The sequence below is a fragment of the Nelumbo lutea genome, chromosome 2 (assembly GCF_056320005.1).
Source record: "Nelumbo lutea isolate HS-2025 chromosome 2, American lotus-T2T, whole genome shotgun sequence".
Classification (NCBI taxonomy): domain Eukaryota; kingdom Viridiplantae; phylum Streptophyta; class Magnoliopsida; order Proteales; family Nelumbonaceae; genus Nelumbo; species Nelumbo lutea.
The window spans coordinates 10,263,326-10,270,905 of record NC_142685.1 but is presented as its reverse complement, the minus strand read 5'-3'; positions in this window follow the sequence as shown (position 1 = coordinate 10,270,905).

The window sequence follows — 7,580 nt, the reverse complement described above, 5'->3', positions numbered from 1 at the left end:
TTTTTTTTGGCTTTTATATCCTTTCTCATGTCGTAGTGGATTGTTTAGCATGAAATCTCTATCTCCCTCTCTCATACAGCTGTTCGCCCATCGCACACAATGCAGAGCCCGTTTGGGAGGGCTTAAGCGTTGAGTCGTTGGCTGAGCGGAGAAGCTGCCTGAGAGTTTCACCAAAAGCCCTTTCACGGCTTTCACCAGAAGCCCCCTGCAGTAGTGTCCGTTTGCCCGTTTGGGAGAATTGCGAGGTGGGCCAATTAACTTCTATTGATGAAAGAAGATTTGGCCCGACCTCTCTATTATGTGACACGTGGCAGCAACAACAGCTCGGCAAAAGGACCAAGACTAGGCGGGAACAAGGGGATACACCTCGCCGAACTGACCCACTTGTAACAGCTCGGGATACACCTCGCCGAACTGACCCACTTGTAATAGCGCCGAACTGACCCACTTGTAATAGCGCCGAACTGACCCACTTGTAACAGCTCGGGATACACCTCGCCGAACTGACCCACTTGTAACAGTTTAGGATACACCTCACCGAACTGACCTGCCCTATCGATACCTCTGAGCTCAAGACCGCCTCGCTCAGCACTTCGCATCACCTTCTGGGCACTAAAATCAAACAAATCGTACCATGCCTGACACTAGGAAAGTCCGTGCCCGAGGGCACCACGCCTGACTGACTTGGGATCTGACGTTTGGCAATAGCACTCTAAACGGCCACCTGTCATCGCCACTGACACCGCCATCTCCAGTTAGACGGTTAGGCAGTGATGGTTCTGTCTCAGCAGAAAGGACGACGGCCGAATTGACAAGCACAAGGGTAATCATACCCGACCTGACAAGGGCCTCGGGACGAGTGTACGAAGTGGCTATAAGAGCCCCCTGCCCCCTAACAACGGAGGTATGCAAATTTTGCACTATCTGGTATTACCTTGCTTTTGAAAGATTCTAACTTGAGCTTCGGAGCCTCTACATCGAGTTCCCCCCGGAGCTTTCCCATCTCCTCCATTTCAGGTTCCCTATTACCCCGTTCGGAAGCAAGGCAGTGGACAGTTAAGACCAGCCGGATCGCGCTTCATCAATTGGCGCTGTCTGTGGGAAAACGCTTCAAAAAGCCTCCCTCCAAACTTCGATAACCCCTTTTCTTCAAAAAAAAATCAACACTCATGGCCTCCTCCAGCAACACCGTACGTGGCACGGAGACAAACGCCACCGGGGAGCAACTTCAAGTCCCCGTAGTGTGCGTTGGACAGTTCACCATCCCCCTTTCGGCGGATGGGATCCCCATCCTGAATGCGCCACAAGCAGTGGCACCCGTAAACCCTCCTACCACAAGCATCCCCTTTCCTCTCCCCATTGAGACAACCTTCACTGAACCAACTGCCGTCGCCCTGGCAGCTAGCCAAAACCGGTTGGAGGACCTAATGCAGTGCATGCGGGCAATGCAAGCCCAAATGCAACAGTTCCAGCAACACCAGCTTCACCAGCACCAAGTGCTGCACAACATCTCCCAGTATCACTATCAGCAGCAGTACCCCCAACTGCCACTGAACCAACCACTACTTCTGCCTCGCCACCCCGCTCCGAGGTCGGTCAAGGCCTCCCTGCAGGATGGGCACCCCCACCAGGCGAAGGCCTCCCGGCCCCAGAACCACCCCAATAGCCAGGCCTCGTCCCCAGGCTGAAGAGAGAAGAATGTCATCCCCGCCTCGCAACCCGCAGGCAGGTCAGGAACCTCGCCCGCGAGGTCGGCACCCCGGCGCTCCAAGCCCGAGTTCCCGCTCACCGAAAACCGATTCAGCGCCCTGGCGGCAGACTACCAGCATTCCGGGCCCATCGAGCTCGGTAACACGGAGGCCAGCAGCGCCAGCACAAGGCCCGCTCAACGGCGAAGGCGTCGGCGAAGTCGTCGAACCGCCACCCGCGCCTTGTCGGAATTCAGAGGCAAAGACACGAGCTCGGACGAGGTAGGGGCAGCCCCGGTTCTCTCGATTCCTTCCCCACTCGCATCGGAACTCCTGGCGGTCCCCTTACCCAGAGACTTCAAACTCCCACCTCTGGACAAGTACGACGGGTCCTTCGACCCCAACGACCACATTGACGCCTTTCAGTCCCAAATGCACCTCGCCAGGGCCAGCGAATCGTGCATGTGCGTGGCCTTTACCACCACCCTCAGGGGGGTAGCCCGCACTTGGTACAGGAACCTGGCCCCCGGGTCGATAAAGTGCTAGGCCCAGTTCGTGCAGGTCTTCACCGCACACTTCGTCACCAGCCAACGGTGCCCCAGAACAGAGGAAAGCATCTTCAGAGTAGTCTAAAGAGAAGGAGAATCCATTCGGGGCTACATCAAGTAATTCAATGAAGCATGCCTGCAGATACCGTGGTTGGACCCCGCAGTGCAGCTCGCGGCGGCCAAAAGAGGGGTGACGCACAAAGAATTCAAATGGCACATGGTGGCCAACCAGCCCGCGACCGTGGCCGAATTCCTCAAACTCGCGGATAAGTTCATGAGGACAGAGGAAGAAATCAACCAACGAACTGAAGGCGGGAATGAGAAAAGAAAGAGAGAAGGCGAGCTCTCCAAACTGGTGAATAGAAAAAACTCGACCTGGGAGCCGAAGCCGAACCAGTCCTTCCGGGCCCCCCTAGCAGTTCGGACGGACTACACGTCGTTAAACACGAATAACAATAAAGCAGGTCGGCAAGGGGAGCACGAATAGTATAATAACCTCCGGGACGAGATAGAGGGACTCATCCGTCGCGGATACTTGAGAAACTTTGTACAGCACAACAATAACAATAAAGCAAGTCGGCAAGGGGAGCACGAAAAGGATGCCCCCGAGTCTAGCAACAGACCTGCCGAACCATTGCAGAAGCAGCCTCCGGAAGAAAGGATAGTTCGGGGAACCATCCATGTAATAGTGGGAGGATCGGTGGTAGCCGGGTGTACCTTGGCAGCAGCCCGGACTTAAGTTCGCGAAGCGGCCCTCGAAGAACAGAACCCCCCGAAGAGACCAAAGACCGAAGAACCAATCTTTTTCACGGAGGACGACACGCGAGGAGTCCACTACCCCACATGATGACGCGCTTGTCATTAAACTAAGGATCAGCGACTTCGAGGTCAGGCGCGTACTCGTAGATTCGGGCAGCTCAGCGAACATCCTCTTCAAATCAGCATTTGACCAACTGCAATTACAGAGGAGCGAGCTGAAGCCCGCGAACACTCCCCTGGTAGGTTTCAGCGGAGAGGAAGTCAGGCCCCTCGGAAAAGTAATTGTCCCTGTGGAAGTCGGCACATGGCCTTGTACGGTCATACTCAACCATGATTTCCTGGTAGTCGCGACCCCCTCCCCATACAATGCCATAATAGGGCGGCCGATCACGCATATCCTACGGGCGGTGGTCTCCACCTACTATTTGACCATGAGTTCCCTACGGACTTCGATATAGGGGTAGCGCGGGGCGACCAGCTCGAGTCCCGCAAGTGCTACGTTGCCGCCCTAAAGGGAAAAACCAAGGCGGCTGACGACCTCGAACTGGAGCGGCCTGCGGAGCAAGGTGAGGAGCGAGCTTCGCCCACGGAGGAAACAGTCGCAATCCCGACTTCAGCTACGGACCATGCTCGCACACTAAGCATCGGAGCTTCCATCGAAGACCCCCTACGAGCCGAACTGGTGAGTTTTTTACTTCAAAATTTAGATATTTTTGCCTGGTTCGCGGTCGACATGCCCGGCATTAGCCCCGGACTGATAACTCACAAACTTAATACTGACCCTGTAGTCAGACCCGTTAGACAGAAGAAACGCAACTTAGCCCCAGAACGCTGGAGAGCGGTCGACGAGGAGGTCGAGAAGCTCCTCGCAGCAAACTTCATAAGGGAAGTCCATTACCCGAGCTGGGTGGCTAACCCGGTGTTGGTGAAAAAGGCAAGCGGCAAGTGGCGCATGTGCGTCGACTATACCGACTTGAACCGAGCTTGCCCAAAAGACTGTTTCCCCCTCCCCAGAATTGACCGCCTAGTGGACGCGACCTCGGGAAACGAGTTGCTAAGCTTCCTGGACGCCTACTCGGGCTACAACCAAGTTAGGATGGACCCATCTGATGAGGAAAAAACCAGCTTCATAACCAAGTTCAGCCTGTATTGCTACAAAGTCATGCCCTTTGGACTAAAAAATGCTGGAGCGACTTTCCAAAGACTTGTAAATAAGCTATTTTGGCCCCTGATTGGTACGAAGATAGAGTGCTATGTAGACGACATGGTCGTCAAGACTCAGTTTTCACAAGAGTTAATACAAGACTTAGATTTTGTTTTCCAAATCCTGCGTCAGTTTAGCATGAAGTTGAACCCCAACAAGTGTGTCTTCGGTGTTGCCTCGGGCAAGTTCCTAGGCTACATTGTCAATCGGCGCGGTATTGAGGCCAACCCGGACAAGATAAAAGCCCTTCTAGATATGAAACCACCTCGGAAAGTAAAAGAGGTTCAGAGGCTAAACGGCCGCATAGCCGCTCTAAGCCGCTTCTTGTCTAAGTCAGCAGACCGCTGCCTACCTTCTTCAAGGCAGTCAAAGGCAAAGGGTTCGAGTGGACCCAGGACTGCCAGTTCGCATTCGATGAACTAAAAGGTTACCTCGCTAGTGTGCCAACCTTAGCCCGGCCCGAGGTGGGCGAGGTCTTAGAACTGTACCTCTTGGCAAGCGACGAGGCGGTCAGTTCGGTACTGATAAAGGAAACAGACTGGGTCCAATGACCCATATATTATGTTAGTAAAATTTTGTAGGGAGCAGAGGCAAGGTACCCGGAGATAGAAAAACTAGCATACGCCCTAGTAGTAGCAGCTTGGAAACTCCGCCCGTACTTCCAGGCTCACACCGTCATCGTCCTAACTGACAAACCTCTTAGTCAAGTTTTACTCAAACCCGAGGTCTCTGGTCGACTGACGAAAAGGGCCATCGAACTCAGGGAGTACGACCTCCACTACAAACCGAGAACCGCTATCAAGGCCCAAGCTTTGGCAGATTTTATCGCCGAGTGCACTTTCAGCCACGAAGCCCCACAGGTCGAGCCCGAGGTCCCCAGTTGCGGCGAACCCGGAGCTCCTGAGCCAATAGAGTCCGAACCCCGTGAAGTAGCAGCCAGTGTGGCATCTCTCCTGGTCAGGCGAAGAACGAATTGGGATGAGGAGCCCTAGATCCTTCACGTGGATGGTTCCTCGAACCGGCAAGGCAGCGGAGCTGGAATAGTCTTGTGCGGCCCAAGCGGCACAAAAGTAGAATACGCACTACGCTTTGAGTTCGCGGCATCCAACAATGAGGCAGAGTACGAAGCACTGATCGTCGGGCTGGACCTAGCGCGAAAGGTTAAGGCAAAACACTTGGTCATCTGCAGCGATTCTCAGCTCGTGGTAAACCAAGTTACCAGCGAGTACGAAGCACGCGATCTCTCCATGATCACATATTTGGCCAAAGTAAAAGAAGCCCTGCTCAACTTCCGGTCACACATCATCAGGCAAATCCCGAGGTCAGAAAACACTGAGGCCGACGCCCTGTCCCGGTTAGCCAGCACGAGTCACAACAATATGAGAACTGTATACATAGAGGACTTACCTCGGCCTAGTATTCTCGGGGGGACAGAGGAGGTCGCTCCCATCTTAGAAGCAAAGCCGAGCTGGATCGATCCACTCGCGAGCTTCGTGATAGACAGAACCCTCCCTGCATAACGCAATGCGGCCAAGAGGGTGTAGCGCCAGGCAGCCAAATACGTCATAATAGACGAACGGTTATACCGACGGTCGTACACGCTCCCCTATTTGCGTTGCCTGCGACCTACTGAAGCCGAGTTCGTACTCCGCGACACTCATGAAGGCCTGTGCGGCGGACACTTGGGGGGCAGAGCACTCGCCCAAAAGGCACTTCGACAAGGATACTACTGGCCAACGATGAAGGCAGAAGCTGTCGAGCTCGTCAAAAAATGCGACAAGTGTCAGAAGCACGCTAACATCCACCATCAACCCGCCTCCGACCTCAAATACCTCGCCAGCCTGTGGCCCTTCGCACAATGGGGCATCGACCTTCTAGGGCCATTCCCACCAGCAACAGGCGGAAGAAAACTCTTGGTTGTTGCGGTAGATTACTTTACGAAGTGGATAGAAGCCGAACCTCTGGCAACTGTTACGGCTCAAAACATACAGAACTTTTGGAAGAACATAGTATGTCGGTTTGGGTTACCTCGGGTTCTAATCTCCGACAACGGCAAACAGTTCGAGGATATCAAGTTCCAAGAGTGGTGCCAGAACATGGGGATTCGGCAAAATTTCACGTCAGTTGCGCACCCGCAGGCAAACGGTCAGACGGAAGTAATGAACAGAGCCATCCTGCGCGGACTGAAAGCACGTCTGGATCGAGCTAAGGGATTGTGGGCCGAAGAGCTACCAAGTGTCTTATGGGCTCACCGAACGACCGAAAAAGCAGCCACGGGAGAAACCCTCTTCAACCTCACCTACGGCACTGAAGCAGTGATCCCGGCGGAAATCAAAATACCAACGTTGCGATTAGAAACATACGATGATCGGACGAACGGAGACGAGTTACGCACTAACCTCGACCTACTGGACGAGGTAAGGGACCTCGCGCACATTCGAACGACGGCATACCAACAGCAGGTAGCTCGCTACTACAATAGCAGAGTAAAGCAACGAAGCTTCCGAGTCGGCGACCTGGTCCTCCGTAAGATTATGGTGCCCGAACCCAGCATCGGCAAGCTTGGACCTAATTGGGAAGGGCCCTATAAAGTAAAAACAATGCTCGGGGGCGCATACAAACTCGAAACCTTGGAAGGCAAACGAGTACCTCGAATGTGGAACATCATGAACTTAAGGCGATACTACCTATAAACCACCTAGCGAAGTGGACGAAATCAGGCCCTATGTTCCACAAGGCAAGCCAAGGAACTTCGGCGTAGACAACACATTATCAGCTCGACAAAAAATCAGTTCGCGGCATAAAAGACCGCGGAAATTTAATAACCCGGCAAAGAAACAGCTCGGGGAAGATGAGCAAGGGGAAAAAGACTCCATTGCAAGAAACAGTACATTGGTAAAAAAAAAAAATTACATGCCCAAAGCCACTTCTTCGCCATCGGAAGTCACTTCAACAACACCCGAAGGCCCTGCCTCTCCTTCAGAGTCCAGCTCGCCATCGGCAGCATTGGCCATCTCCTGAGTTATACGCGAAGTGGTTATGGCACTTACATCGAGGTCGGGGTACGTATTCCGGATCATCCACCTGCTCAACTTGAACCCCCTCCTGTAAGAGTCCACCATCAGATCGTCAAAACATAGAGAGGCAATGTAGTCTTCAACTGCCTTCTTCTTGACGTCTTCAATGCCTTGGGAAAAAATCTGTGTTCTCTCCCTGATGTCCTCCTGAAGATATTCGACTTGATGCTGCAAATCCAACTTCAAGTCCGCCATATGCTTGACAACTACCCCCATGGCCTCGGTGTCTCACTGAGACCTCGCCTGTCTGGCCATCGCGACGCGAGCAGCCTCTTCAGCAGCATAAGCAGCCGCCTCAGCAGCC